A 16,229-nucleotide genomic window follows, 5' to 3' on the forward strand; every position below is an offset into this window, starting at 1 on the left:
TGTGTTTGTATGCATGTGTGCACGTATCATGTGCCTGTGCCTGTGTGTTATGTGTGTGTGTGTGTGTGTATGCATGAACATACATGTGTGTGCGTCGATATACATATAGATCTATTTATATATACATGCTTACATACCTATAGATACACATACATAGATAATATATATATATGTGTGTGTGTATGTATATTCTCTCTCTTACACATGCACATAATATATATGTTTGTGTGTATGTGCAAGCTTGAGTATGTGTGCAAGTGTGCATATCTCTATATGTTGCACGTGCGTCCATGCGTGGGAGTGTGTGTATGTGTGTTTGTATGCGTGTGTGCACGTATCATGTGCTGGTGTCTGTGTGTTATGTGTGTGTGTGTGCATGAACATACATGTGTGTGTGTCGACATACATATAAATCTATTTATATATACATGCTTACATGCCTATAGATACACATACATACATAATATATATAAGTGTGTGTATCTATAGGTATGTAAGCATGTATACAAAGATGTCATTGAAAGATGTGAGAAAAGATCTTCTTAGATTCAAATTCAAAATTGCATTGGAAAATGTGAGATTTGGCTCCTCCTCATGCTTGTAGGAGGAGTGGTTATTTTGAATTAGCCCCACCTCGTGGAGGGAGGTGGGGTTGTGGTTAATCTTGTATAGATATTTGTCTCAAAGGAGTACCCTTACTCTATAGAATGACATTGAAGGATCTATTGGTCCCAAAGGAGCACCCTTACTCTATTCAAAAATTCAAAAATTAAACCTTTTAACATTGAGATTTATTAAGAAAAGAAATCCATATCTTCCCTCTCTAAACATCCATGGTTATGGCAAGAAAAGGCATAAATTGGTGTACAGTAGAGTTATGTTCTAACAAAGTTCAACTTGGTTCATTGTAGCCATGAACAACATCATGAATATAAGCAGTGCTTGTATTTCCAAGTACGGAAGTGGAAGGGTGTGACAATTTTCATTAGAGAAAAGAAAGGGTAGCGCCTTGGTGGTGATGGTGAGTACATATGATATGTGGTGTAAGAAAGCTGTGAATTAGCCATGCTAAAAGTAGCCTTGGTGGTGATGGTGAGTACATATGATATGTGGTGTAAGAAAGCTGTGAATTAGCCATGCTAAAAGTAACCATGTAGCATTAAAAAGCCCAAATTAGAGAGAGACGCAGATGCTGACGCTCAGGTGGAGTATTCCGGAGAGAAGGGACGCTACGTAGACATCGACGAGTCCGGTGATCTCGGCGTCCACGATGACCACCAGGTTGTCGTCTGGAAGGGTCACGGGCCCGAGCTCGTGTCCGGACGCCGCATTCTTGAGCATGCACTTCTGCTGGCTGGGGGGCACCGTTACCGTCGCCCCCGCCTCAACATTTATGGTGATGGTCACGGTCACGGACACAGGAACTATGATAATGTCTTGCCCAGAGTTGTTCGTCACAGTGCAGTCGGCGTCACTGCCCTTCATCCCGCAACTCAACAGTATTACGCCCACTAGGGCCGTGATGATGAAGGGCTTATTGCTGAAACCCCCCATGGTGTTTACTAAACTCAGGTTTTGTTAGGAAGGATGGGGGTGGTGGTGAGGTCAAAGCTATGAATGCTTAGTGTTGCAGTGGAGATCTGGCTCTTTATATAAGATCATAATGGGCTGCAGTCGTTAACCTAATTTTAATCACGTTTAATATAAACATACTAATTCGACCCTTACCGTCTTAACAGTTATCATTAGGGATCATCATGGATCGCTAATCCAATTTTCCTGTACTGATGCGATGTCTCATCCAAAGCGTAGCACTGATTGCGCACCGTTGGTTCCAGGCTAGCAAAATGTCAAGCACCAACTTGGCGCCCAAGAACTGAAAGCTTTGTCCTTAGCATGCTCTCGTTTATCTCTTAAAGCCGTAACAACACATTTAAGTCAAGAGCACCCACGTGTCTGCCTTAAAAGTCAAATATTACTTTTCTTAATATTACAGATAATAGCTTGTCTCACACCCTTTCAAATTTTTGCGGGGCCCACTTATCTACTACCTCGATTGGAAAATATTTGAAAAGAATTTTACTATGCAACAACACAGAATCACATCACAGTGTGAATATACACCTAATCATCTCAAGTTGAGGGTGTAGAATGTTTACTATTTTATTGCTCAGGCATAAAAGTCACAACAATCTTTGCAACTCAAATTTAACCCATAAATATTCAATCGAGACTTTTTTCCAAATAGCAGGTTCATCCAATTAGTGTCGGTGTGACACATATGTGGTGTGCATTAGCAATAGGAGTGTGTGGATAATAATTGGTCGGGGCCAAGTGTACGGTTAGAGATCAAGTCGCAACAATCTCTGCGGATCAAATTTAACCCACAAACATTCAAACTAGACATTGAGCAATCATCGATTTAGACTTTTTATTTTAGTTGTGAAGAAAATATATTTGACAAAAAGTGATGATTTATCTATTTGTTATATCACATGGAGCAATCCATGCCTAGAACACATTCATATTATACACACATTCTTTCTAATTTTACAAGGATGGTCAAAATGAAAACAAGAGGTAAGTTTCAACACATCATATAAGCCAAAAGTGTCCAAGATCCCACATTCAAGTAGATAAAAGAGGGACTACTAGCAATGTTAATAGAATAAAAAGATGTAAGAACCAAAGAAGAGACAAGCAACAATAAGATGAAAGCCTTATATGGTGCAACAAAACCTTGCCAACATGATTAAAATTTAGTCTTTTATTGAAAATATTATGAATGTATCTTCTAAATCATAATCAACACATGTGTGCATGTGTGTAGGCAGGTGCACTATAAGATGCAACTGTATTCGTTGATTTATATATTTTTTATCTTTTTATGAATCGTATTGCTTGCTTAGCACCTTTCAATTATTTATGGGGCTAGTCCCATAGCTTGTCTACTCCTTTCACTCGAAAATATTTCAAAAGGACTAAATACATTTTATAGCCAATAATGTAAAGGATATGACTATACACCAAAATCGAGCCTCATCAACTCAAGTTCAGATTAGTAGAATGTCTACTGCATAACTCCTTGATTGTTTTAGGAACAAAAGATGTCATAGAAATTCGAACTAAAAATTGAGCACTTATTATTTTAGATTATTTTCTTTATGTGTGAAGGAACCATGATTGACCTAAAGAAATATTTTATCTCCCTTGTTGCGCACCACATATGGAGAACAAAGTAATCCATGCCTATAACACATTTGAATGAAGTAGTATTATACACTCATTCTTTATAATTCTACATATACGATGGTTAAAATGTAGTCTAGAGGTAAGTTTTACCACACCATAACAAGCCAAAATTATCCAAGCTACAACATTCAAGTTGTTCAAAGAGGAGCTCTAATAGAAAAGTCTATAATTAACTGATGACTTTATGTACTTTATAATCTATCTAGCCACATCCAAGTGTGGCTTCTAGCGGGCTTGCATAAACTTACTCATAAGTCTAACAACATAGCTCAAGTCTGGCCTATTAATGGTCGTGTAGATCAACCTACCCATTATGAGTGGGGTTCTCTAAAATCTCACTTGTACCTATGGAAAGCTTTGTTTTATGCTCCAATGGCACTGAAAAAGGATTATAATCTATGATACCATAGTTGGACAATATGTCGAAGCTCTATTACCTTCATAATAACAAAATTCCATGAGGTGCTCTTGCCACCTCTATACTTAAGAAATATTGTACCTCATCCAAATCCTTCATCTCAAACTTATGCTTCAAAAGTATGTATGCAGCATCACTATCACCAGTGATAATCAAGTCATCCATATAAATTACTAATAGCATGATCCCTTTATCTATCTTTTTCACATAAAGTGAAAACTCTACATTAGATATCAAATGTCTGATGGTAACAAGATACTACATATGATCTTGTATGACCATGCTCTGGGTGCGTGATTTAAGGCTTTGTGTAATCTTCACATAATGTTTTTTGGCATGCTCTGGGTGCTTGTTCCTCCATGCTCTGGCTTCCTACTTCAAAGCCTTACAAGGCTTTGCATAACTTGTACACAAAATTTGGGTGTGCATCGGTCTTATAACCTAGTGGATAGATCATGTATACTTCTTGCAAATCACCCCATGCAAGAAAGAACTATCTATGTCCATCTAATGTAAAGACCAACCGTTCATAGCCATAACAATGATAGTTCTCATGGATTCCTTTCTCTCATAGGCATGCTAAATGTCTCCTCATAATTAATGCCATAGGTTGTGTGAGATCCCGGTCTCCACCGCGCAACGGATTTGGGTGCTAGCAGCGGAAGTAGCACATCGTGCGCGGGTAGGGGTCTCACACTCGGGGCCTCGCCCACGGATATCCGGAAAAGAGACTAATCCGTCGGTTTGTCCAAAACCGAAACCGGAAAAACTTCCTTTACCCAGAAAGCACGGGCGATTCCACCAGGATAACTCTTTACTCTAGCGTAGTCAAGATCATTACTGATCAAACTCATCTGACTGCACCTCTAACGGTACTTGGTCAGATCAAGGAAGAAACTTGCACTTGGATCATTGGGATCAACGCTTTTTTCCCCATCAAGAGGCACAGCCGTTGATTCCTATCCATAGAACAATTACTATCCGGGATTTACTTCATCTATCGTAATAATAGAAATTAAATCTCGATTTACGGATCCATTAGTCCATCCAGTCCCATGGGTTAGCCAACCGTCCAACCACTGTAGTGATGGGATCCAATTAAGAATTTGGTTAGGTTTTGTCCCGGGTACCAAGGAAAAGAGTTCCAAGGCCCCCTAGCCGGAAGTTCATGCAAACATAAAACTAGTCACACCACTTACACACCCAATATGAAATTGCCTTTTTCTTAGCATCAGCTAACTTTAAAACAATCCTTTAATGAAACCATTATGTCACTGATGACAATCCTCATAGTCTCTAGTTGAATCCTTATTTCCAGCGCAGTCATTCATTCATCGGTATACTTATGGCATCATTGGCAACCAGAACGCTCACCACCTGTTCACTCAGGGGCCTTTTCCATAGTTCCTAGCTCATAGTAACCGGCAATATATTCATATAATAGAATGGAATCTCCGTGGAAGATCAGCAAGATCATCCCACATGGACTCATCCGTTGAGAACCAGCAAGGTCAATCAACCAGATCCATGCCCGGTTTCAGAAAACAATTCTTATTCTTCATTCCAATATCTTCCAGGACGGACGTGTGGGTATCTTCGGCGACCTAGAGCCCGAGCACCGTATGGTCAGCACCCTCTAGGATCCTTCGCAGGTGACCTAGCGCTTCACTCATAGGCCGCTTCCTTGGTCCCTCATCCACTGTACCGGAAGCTCACCATTTAAATCGAACCGAGGCTGGTCAAGACCTCGGTCGACCTTGCTACGCGAGACGTCCTCCATTGACTCTCTGTCAGCAGTTGCAACTTTAACAGTTAGGTCTTCATGACCTTAATCCACAAGACAGCCAAAATGCTTCCCCAGCATTCTTGACATAAAACAGTCATTTACAAACAGACACAAAATACAGTTTCTAAATCGAACTCTCGTCTTTCCACATTATCCCTCCTTAGTCCACATTACTTATTCCACATTCCATTCAATGTGTACTCATTCTCATCCATTTCCTCATATAGACGACACATTAATTCATATACACATTCACATTCACATCCATACATCCACATCTACATGCATACATCCATTTTTACATCCTCATTTATACATCCACATCCCATATCCACATTCATACATACACATCCATATCCACATCCATACATCCACATCTACATCCACATTCACATCCATATATCCACATTTACATGCTTACCTCCATTTTCACATCCTCATTTATACATCCACATCCCATATCCACATTCATACATACACATCCATATCCACATTCCCATTCACATCTATACATCCACATCTACATCCACATACATACATACATCCACATCCACATTCCACATTCACATCTATACATTCACATCTACATCCACATTCACATACATCCACATCCACATTCCCATTCACATCTATACATCCGCATCTACATCCACATACATACATACATCCACATCCACATTCCACATTCACATCTACACATCCACATTCACATACATCCACAACCACATTCCCATTCACATTTATACATCCACATCTACATCCACATTCACATCTATGCATATACATCTTCATGCATACATCTATTTTCACATTCATACATCCACACTCCCATCTCCACATCCACACATCCACATACATACATCCATTTCCACATTCCCATTCATATAGCCCCATATGCCTTCACATCTAATCTTTTACATCACATCCATTCTCGCCCTATCACAACCCATATACATCTTATCCTATCACATACACTTCTTACCTCATCCCATACACATCTTATCACATCTTAATTCATCTTATCACCTCCTAACTTATTTCATAAGTATCTTATCACCTCTTATCACATCTTATACACCTCTTATCGCATCCTATTACATCTCATATCTATTTAAAGAATACAAGAGAATTCTTATATTTGATATAAGATTTCTTTACACATATATATGCATAAATTCTATTTAAGGAGATTAATACTTTCAAAGTAAAAATCAATCTTTTATGCATCTTTCTATGCATAAATTCATTTTAAATGAAAATGACACTTTTGAATTAAATTTTAATCTTTTATGCATTTTCCTATGCATAAATTCAATTTAGATGAGAATGACACTTTTAAATTTAAAATCAATCTTTTATGCATCTTCTTATGCATAAATTCAATTTGGTAGGAATTACACTTTTAGAATAAAAGAATTTCTCTTAAGCATCTAAGTTATTCATAAAATCCATTTATGATGAAAATCACACTTTCAGTATAAAAAGAATATCTTTTATGCATACCTCTATACATGAAATCCAATATGATAAAAGTAACACTTTTACAATAAAACAATCAACTTTTATGCATACCTCTATGCATGAAATTCAAATATGATAAAAGTAACACTTTTATAATAAAATAATCAACTTTTATGTATACCTCTATGCATGAAATCCAAATATGATAAAAGTTCTAATTATGATAAAAGTAACACTTTTATGTTAAAATAATAATCTTTCATGCATACCTTTATGCATGAAAATCAATTATGTATAATATAAAAATCAATTTCTCTATGATTACAATGAATATCTTTCAATTAATCTAGGATGATAATTCCTAGAATATGGTAGGAAGTCCTCTTTTCATGCTTTGGATGAAATTATTTTATGCGTAATTTTTATAAAAATTTTACCATAGCTCCGCTGCTATGACTGATAAATCTCAAATTTTCTAAGGGATAAAGCTTATCATTAAGGAAATAAATAGAATGATCCCTAATTGGATCATTAATCCATAATGGATTGAATCATCAATATTCATGAAATACATAAACTAAAAGCATAGAAAAAAGCATTAATTTGGCCTCAAGCATAGATTAATCTTGGATTAAGGAAAAGCTTTATGAAAAGCTTCATTTGGATTGAGAATGGATCATGAATATGACCATTTCTTGAGTGAGAGAGAGAAATTACATAAAAACCATTAGAATTAAGCATAAATGAAAATTTATGTAATTCTTAACTATCATTAATCAATCAACTTCAATAGCATTCATCAAATTATATAACTCTTCACTACCATTCACATTAACTTCAATAGCATTCAAAAACCATTCCAATTAAGCTTCTCAAGCTTGAGAGGGGTTGAGAAGAGAGAAACATTGAGAAATTATAGAAAATGATCAAAATTCACTAATTACCTTACAAATTTCTTGATTCTTTGTTCACGGTAGAGGCCCCCAACCAATCAATTGGTTAAGTATGTTGATGGAGTCACCAATGGGGATTGAAGAAAGAGGAAAGCTCCAAAAACTAGTGAATTATTAATGAATTCACAGTTCTTGGCTTAGGTGGAGTAGAGTAACGATGCATAAACACTATATATTTTTCAACAAGGGGGAGGCTTCTATTTATAGGAAAAATTGAGCTCCTAACTAAACAAACTGATTCTAGAATTTTCTAAATCAGTTTGGTCAATATTTGACCATTTTTAGGTCAGTTAAGCTAACTTTTTGGAACTAGACTTGAATGAGGAGAGAGGAGAGATGAAATATCTCAATTTTTATGAGTTTAAAACTCATTCAAGCATGTGAAATATGCACCTCCTTTAAAGAACTCCCCTTCCTTACATATGTGTCAAAATGGAATCATTATACCCAAAAAATCTCATATTTTTAATATTGCTCATAGTTTTTTACTAATAAACCTTGTACATTTTCAACTCTTCATCTTATGTGAAATATGCACCTCCTTTAAAGAACTCCCCTTACTTACATATGTATCAAAATGGAATCATTATACCCAAAATATCTCATATTTTTAATATTGCTCATAGTTTTTTACTAATAAACCTTGTACATTTTCAACTCTTCATCTTATGTGAGTATTTACTCATTTTTGGATACCCAAAATATCTCATATTTTTAATATTGCTCATAGTTTTTTACTAATAAACCTTGTACATTTTCAACTCTTCATCTTATGTGAGCATTTACTCATTTTTGGGTATCTTCTTTTACGAATTGGATTTATCTCCTCCCTACACATGGATTGATGCTATTGGCCCATAGGAACCTTAATTGGACCATAATCCAAAAATTTCTGAAAATCTAGACCCTTAGGCTAAGGTCCTTTATACCCATTTCCAATTAATTTCAATTGCACATTGGAAAGTTCTTTTTGAATTTCTGTTTCAGGGGAACTTATTTTAATAAGATGAGATAATTTTCTATCCAAAAATATTAAAAATCTGAATATTCTCTCTCTAGAATATTTTCTCTCTCTAGGTTAAAACAGTTAGAAACAAGTCTTTTATATTTCTGAAGAGGGATTGATTACAGGGGAAGATGCTGGACATTTTGAGAGGCTGGGGAGGAATCTTACAGGTTGGCAAAAGTATGCTAAATATCTCCTCATATAAAGCATGCTAAATGTCTCGGTAAATGTCTCCTCATAATTAATGTCTTAGGTTGGCAAAAGTATGCTAAATAACTCCTCATATAAAGCATGCTAAGTGTCTCCTCATAATCAATGAAGACCATATTAGGAAGTTTGGGAAAATCACAATTTTCTGCAAAAGTATGCTAAATGTATCTTCATAGTCAATGCCATAGGTTTGTGCATAACCCTTGGATACCAATCTTGCCTTATACTTACTCATCACCATCCATCCGATTTATGCTTAACCGTACACACCGACTTACATCCAATTACCTTCTTTTCCTTTAGACAAAGGCACTAACTCCCATGTTTCATTTGCATCCAATGCTAGTATCTTTTTATCCATGGCATCTTCCTATTTTTAATTTCCAAAAATTTCTGCTCAAAACAAGTGGTCTCTAACTCTTGTATTGCTTTAACCATGTAATCATAATTATCGGAAGCAAGTCCATATCTTTGGTTTTCTGTGTGTACTTGATATAGTAGGTGTGTGTGAGAGTCTTCTAAGACGGTATTTATTTGGTCTATGCATGTGTGTGTGTGTGAACCACCTCTTTTAAAGGGGTCACAATAATATCTACATGTTTGTGTGTTTGTCAAGAAGAGAATCTTTTGTACTTATATAAGTTACATTTACTTCATTGCAATTTATCTAATCAAATATATCATTGAGTCATGTTAATTATCTCTCTTCATTTTCTAGCTCTGTCTCTCTTTATCATTGTTGGTTCTCTTCCCCCCCTCACGATGCGACGGTTAGCAAAACTACCACTCCTTCTTACTAGCTCAACTACTCAAGCCTGACTCCTTTCAATGCCCCCTTCTCTTTGACACTCTCTCTCCACACAACTCTTGATTAAGGAAAAAAATTTATGAGGTTTTATTCACAACACAGTCCATAAGAATTTGTTCACATGTCTATACCTTGGGTCTTCAATCGAGGCTTAATCACATGCATATCAGGGCATTACCATCATGGTTTTCATCATCATAAATATCTTTTCCAACTAGAAAATGATAGGATCATCACATCGGCAAATTCTTTTTCAACTACAACTTTATCTTGTGCACTTCGCCTCAAAACGTAGAACCCTAGAATTGATGTCACAAAAGGTTCCTTGCCATCTTGATCAAGGGGGATTATTTCTCCAAATCTTTTTCTAGTATTTAAGTGTGTGTGTGGGGTACTTCTTATCTCTTAGTTATATGGTTGTAGAGAAGAGAAGAATATAGAAGACAATTCAGCCATCCATCTCTCTCCCTTATGTCTTGCACTCTATTGTGTGTGTGTTTTCTTGCAAGGAACTCAAGATCGCTCTCTCTCCTGTGTATTTGCTTTATGGTATTACAGCTCTTTCTTGTGTGAGAGAAAATGTGGCAAGCAAGAGGAAAGAACAAACAAGAAAGGAAGCGGTACATGGGTAAGAGCTCCTACTTGTGTTAGAGCAAAGGAGTCAGAATTGATTCAATCAGGGTTGATTCAGGATTCAGTCAAAATTGATTCAATCTGAATTGATCCAGGATTTAGTCTTGATTCAGGATTCAGTTAGAATTGATTCTCAGAATTCTAATTCAATCCAAATTAATTCAGTTAGAATTGATTAATTTACAATTGATTAAGTCATAATTGATTCAGCTAGAATTGATTAAGTCATAATTGATTTAGTTAGAATTAATTGAGTCCAACACTAGCACTGATTTAGTCAAAATTGATTTAGTCAGCACTGATTCTGTCAGAATTGATTCAGTCAAGAGAATTGATTCAGTGCCAGAACTGATTCTGATTCAGTGAGAATTAATTCAGTCAACACTTATTTAACACTGGCACTGATTTAGCCAAAGTTAATTTTGTTAGAATTGATTCAATCAACACTGATTCAGCACTAGCACTGATTCACGTAGAATTGATTCAGCACTCAAGGATGATAACTCTCCAAGTAAGATCACATTTTAGTGTAGTGGTCAAAGTTAGGATTTTATTTAGAAAATAATGATAAGGCTCACATTACACTTGGCTTTACCTTAGGAGAGCCACCAGCTGAGTGAGTCAAGGAGATGTCACTCTTGTTCATGCCCGTGTTTGTATTGACGGGATAATTTTGTTACAGTTAGCACTCGAGCATCCGAGAGAACAAACGATCATGCGGTTACTATAATAATGTTGGTAGATGGTGACCTACACGTAGGCCCATTACCCTATCGTGTTTTCTAGCATTCGCCTTGCTTTCATTTCTCTCTCTCGCGTCCTCATTCCGTCTGAGTCTATTTGGGAGAACATTGTCTTCGTAGGAGTTTGAGCACCTTGGCAAAGCATTTCCCATGTTTAGGAGAGCATGGTGGTGCAAAAGTGAGCGTATCTGTGAGTTCAACCACTCTCGAACAGAATTTGAACATGCTAACATTATGTTGATTGTAAAAAAAAAAACCCTCAAGGAGGCCGCGCAAGGCACGCTCCCTAAGGGTAGTTTTTCTTTGAAGCACGTGCAATGTGGGTAGAGGAGCCGGGCAATGTTGAGCCACCAGTTGGCGCACCCTCCCTGAGGGTAGTTTTCCTTTGAAGCACGTAGAGGAGCCGGGCAATGTTGAGCCATCAGGTGAGTGGGAGCTGGCAGTTGGTCATCGCGCATGTTGGCCTTTAGCGTCACATAAAAAATATGCCCTTGACATGTTTTTTTTTGTGAGATTCTCTTTCCCTCTCTCTCCCTTGATGGTGATGTCCTCTCTACACATGTGCAGAGAGAACGGTTCTCAATAAAAAAATAATACATGAAGTTGATCCATACATTGCCTGACATCGCGCTAACCAATATAAACCTTGTAGAAGATGGGGACGTGGACGATGGATTTGGGCAGCACGTAGGCCATGGAGCCGAAGAACAGCGAGGTTACCAAAGTTATGAATGGTCCATTAGCACAATCTACAATTGTGAGCGCTTTCATGAAATGACATATATTTTTTTGTTATAATTACATGAAACCAATTTGAAAAGCCTGAGTATAAGTCAAGAAGGGTCATTCCAGGCCAAAGGTCCACTAAAAACAATAAGGGACACCAACATGAAGGAGGTGGAGATAAAGCCAACAAGAACAATCCAATCAAAGGAAAAGATAAAAGTATAGATCTAAAGACAAGGGCTTTTCCAATGATGGTATTGTCATGAAATTATTATGGCCAGAAGGGTTGCTATGAGAATAATCGCAAAGGCAACAAAAATATTGGAAAAGAAGACATATTGCTATCTATTTTTGAAACTAAATCAGTTTTGCATAGTACTCCTTTTGAGGAGTGCGTTGTGGTGAATCAGGGCTACAACACAATAGCTTCCTTTTGTGAGGAGACGAGGGAGGATGGAGAATAGCTACACATTCAAATGGACTGCTATGAGAATAATCGCAAAGGCAACAAAAATATTGGAAAAGAAGACATATTGCTATCTATTTTTGAAACTAAATCAGTTTTGCATAGTACTCCTTTTGAGGAGTGCGTTGTGGTGAATCAGGGCTACAACACAATAGCTTCCTTTTGTGAGGAGACGAGGGAGGATGGAGAATAGCTACACATTCAAATGGACAGAAACATACCATCATGTGTTGATTTCAAGAGAGCAAGCAAATTTGTGCTATGAAATGTGTCATACTTTCATGCTCAAGAAAGTATGGCACATTTCAAGGCTACTCAAGGTGCCATATCTCTAGGGTACTCAAGGTTGTTAAATGTGAGTTTCCATTTACTCATGAACTATGAAGGTGTAGTAGCTATGAAGAAAATGTTCTATACAAAAACACATGTAATCCATTCCTTGATGTGTTGAATTTGTGTTGCACACCTGTGCTGTTCTCATGTGCCTGTTCCTTGGAATGTGTCACTTGATTTTTTCCTTTCTTAAAAAGTTTCACTTGAAGAATGAGATGAACCCATCCCTTCGACCTATTCTTATTTAAGTACATTACCCCCATTGGTAACTCGAAGAGCTACACATCTCCAATTGAGGAGCTGTCTTCATAGGCTTAGAGGTGTTCGTGTGATGCTTGGTAATTTTTTCTCAAGTTTTTCGGGCGAATTTGCGTTTTGGGACGTATGATCACTACAAGGTATTTTTGGTAGTTTCGAGAAGTTTTGGTACATAACTATCTCTGGTCGAAATCTAGTTATTGCAGTGTAGCAGTGCACTTTGGGATTGCAAAGAGTGTGTGCACATGTATTGTTGATATTGGGTGTATATAAATATACTTTGGTCGGATTTGGCGATATACACGTTGTACTAAAGTGCCATTGCAGCAAATACAAAAGATACTACTATGTTACATATTGCATACAAAAATTATCTATTTGTAGGTTTCTGATTATTGTAAACAAACATGTTTGATGGGCTCAATATGATTTTCAATGAGAAAGTGGACAAGAACAACTTCCATGTCTCGAAGTTCTGAATGACCAATTTTCTAATGGGTAAAGGATTTTGGGAGACAATAAGGAGCCTCCACAGTTGTCTAAAGAGAATGCCACTCCAAACGATATAACGGCATTCAAGTACTAGAATCAGGGTGGTGCAAGGAAAGTTGTGTATTGGCTATCAAACTCAGTGTCACTGACACAATCAGAGGACACATACAAGATGCCGACACTCGAGTAGTTGCATGGCAAAACCTAGTGTAGATGTTTCAAACTAATAAAAATAAAAACATGTCTATCAATGTGTATCCTTTAAAGATCAAAGGCATTATTGAATCTCTTAGGTATATTAATATATCGATGGAAGATGATGCTTAGGTGAGTGTCTATTTAAATGGGTTTGATAAAGAGTACAAACCATTCAAGACCTCCATTGGTCAGAGAGAATGTTGCCAACTTTCAAGACTTGGTGTCTATCCTCCTGATTATAGAAGAAATGTCTCTAGGTGAGGACTTTTCTTCAAAAATAATGAACACATCAGAATAGGCCTTCTACTCTTATTCGTGTAGAGGAAAAGGTAGTGTTCATGGTCGAGGAAAAGATGGTGGCCGATGAGGAAAATAAAATTCTGGACAACAACAACCCAATGATTCACAGAACAATAAATATACACAAGTGGAAGAGGCCAGTCTAGAGGCAGAGAGAGCCAAAGAGGTTGAGGTAGTTGGCAAAGAAATCAAAGTGCAAATAGCATAGAGTTTTATTATTGTGGCAAACTAGCGAACATGGTAGAGGACTACTATAAAAATTTGAATGACATTAAAAGTGAAAAGTTGTTAGCAAGGTAACTATGCATCATATAATAAACAGAGTGGTGATGTGACAGAAGTGAGCAACTATTTGTGATGCAGAAAATGCTCAGTTCCACAACATGAGATGTGCCAGGATCTCAAGATATATATTATGTGGATCCTCACACCTCTAACCACATAAACACTCATGGTGGTGAGTGGTCTAGAGACACGCAGAAAATGAAAAAACTAGGTTATGTAGAAACATGTGATGATATTGTGCATCCCATTGCACATGTTGGTAAAGTGCCATTGTCTATGTAGGATGGCAAAATGAAGGACTTGACAAATGTACTTCATGTTCCAAGTATTACAAAGAACCTAGTTTCTATTTGATAGATGGTTGAACAGGGTCTCCAAGTGAGGTTTAATCCTCAAGGATGTTTTTTGGAAGACTTCAAAATTTAGTATTGTTGGTTTTGCAAAGGGTAACAAAAATGGCACGATGTTTACTTTAGATGTGAGCATGCCTTAGAAAAAGACTTACATCCAATTGCTTTCTTTTCCTTAGGCAAAGGCACTAACTCCCATGAAGACCATATTAGGGAGTTTGGAAAATTCCCATTACTTTGGGAATTTGCTTTTCAATCTACTTTTTGGTGTATCTTGAGCATACCAATACCAAAGTTGTCAGAGAATGTGGATTTAGAGCCTGCTTTTTAAGAGCTTTCCGATGATATGTCACATGAGGGGGTGTTGACAAAATCTTAAAACCATGCCCCTATTTTTTAATCTTACAAAATGGAAATTGGGATTTTTCCAAACTTCCTAATATGGTCTTCATGTTGCATTTTCATCCAATGCTACCATCTCCTTATTCATGGCATCTTACCATTTCCTATTTCCCAATGCCTACTCAAAAACAAGTGGACTCCAACTCCTGTATTTCTTTAACTATTTATGCATAAGAATGGGCATTATATCCATCATATCTCAACCTGTCAATAGGGCACCTAACCCTCATGGACCTAGGTACACGTGGAGCACTGCCAACTGTCCTCAAAACAACTATGCTTCCTTACACCAGCAGTAACCACAGATGGAATGCCAAACTATGCATCAAGGATTTGCTCATAGGCGCTACAATCACCATCTTCATATCAATGACCTGCTCATAGATTAGGCACAAAAGGTTGATCTATCTTTTCCTTCCCTTTGCATGATACATGGGCACCTATATTTTTTGTCAACCTGCCTGACCATGGGCTAACAATTGATACACTACTAGAGGAATCTCCAAGTCCCTAAAGCACATGCGATTCACTTCTCTACATGTGGTGTAGCATCAGCACTTCTTACATTTGCATATTTTGTTCCCTTCACCATTGCTAGTGCATACCAAATACTCATCTCGTCAAAAGGTGACATATTTTATTCCCTTCACCATTGCTAGTGCATACCAAATACTCATCTCATCAAAAGGTGACATATCTTAGACTTACTCACATCTCATGAGTGATAGGATTATAACATCTATAACCTTTTTAACAAAGATGTGTATCTTTCCATTAGGTCAAACCTTTTTCTTACTTCATCAGGAAAATGCACCTATGTAATACACCCAAACACTTTCAAGTGAGGCACATCTATTCTTATGCTAATAAACTTCTGTTTATGCATCATACTATCAACAACTGCAATACACCTAAAAACTTTCAAGTAAGACACAGCTAGTCTTATGCCTATAAACTTATGTTCATGCATCATACCATAAACAACTATAATGGGTGTCCTGTTCATAATGTAGTTGCTACTGCTTCTCCCCAAAAATAATGTGGCATATTCTTTTCAACCATCAAGACACATGCCACTTTTGCAATGTGCCTATTTTTCTTTATGCAACATTATTCTATTGCAAAGTGTACCTGCACATGTAAACTTTA

General features: G+C 37.1%; 1 long non-coding RNA gene across 1 annotated transcript; it reads right to left on the reverse strand.

The window, feature by feature from the left end:
- Positions 1–928: 928 nt before the first annotated feature.
- Positions 929–1,667, reverse strand: LOC147612506 (uncharacterized). Its single transcript, XR_015263437.1, has 2 exons — positions 1,151–1,667; positions 929–1,079 (listed from the first exon to the last, which is right to left on the reverse strand). It is a non-coding gene; the product is annotated as an uncharacterized LOC147612506 (long non-coding RNA).
- Positions 1,668–16,229: the final 14,562 nt, after the last annotated feature.

The sequence above is a fragment of the Cibotium barometz genome, chromosome 45 (genome assembly GCF_041138505.1).
Source record: "Cibotium barometz isolate CiBa-2024 chromosome 45, ASM4113850v1, whole genome shotgun sequence".
NCBI classification, from domain to species: Eukaryota; Viridiplantae; Streptophyta; class Polypodiopsida; order Cyatheales; family Cibotiaceae; genus Cibotium; species Cibotium barometz.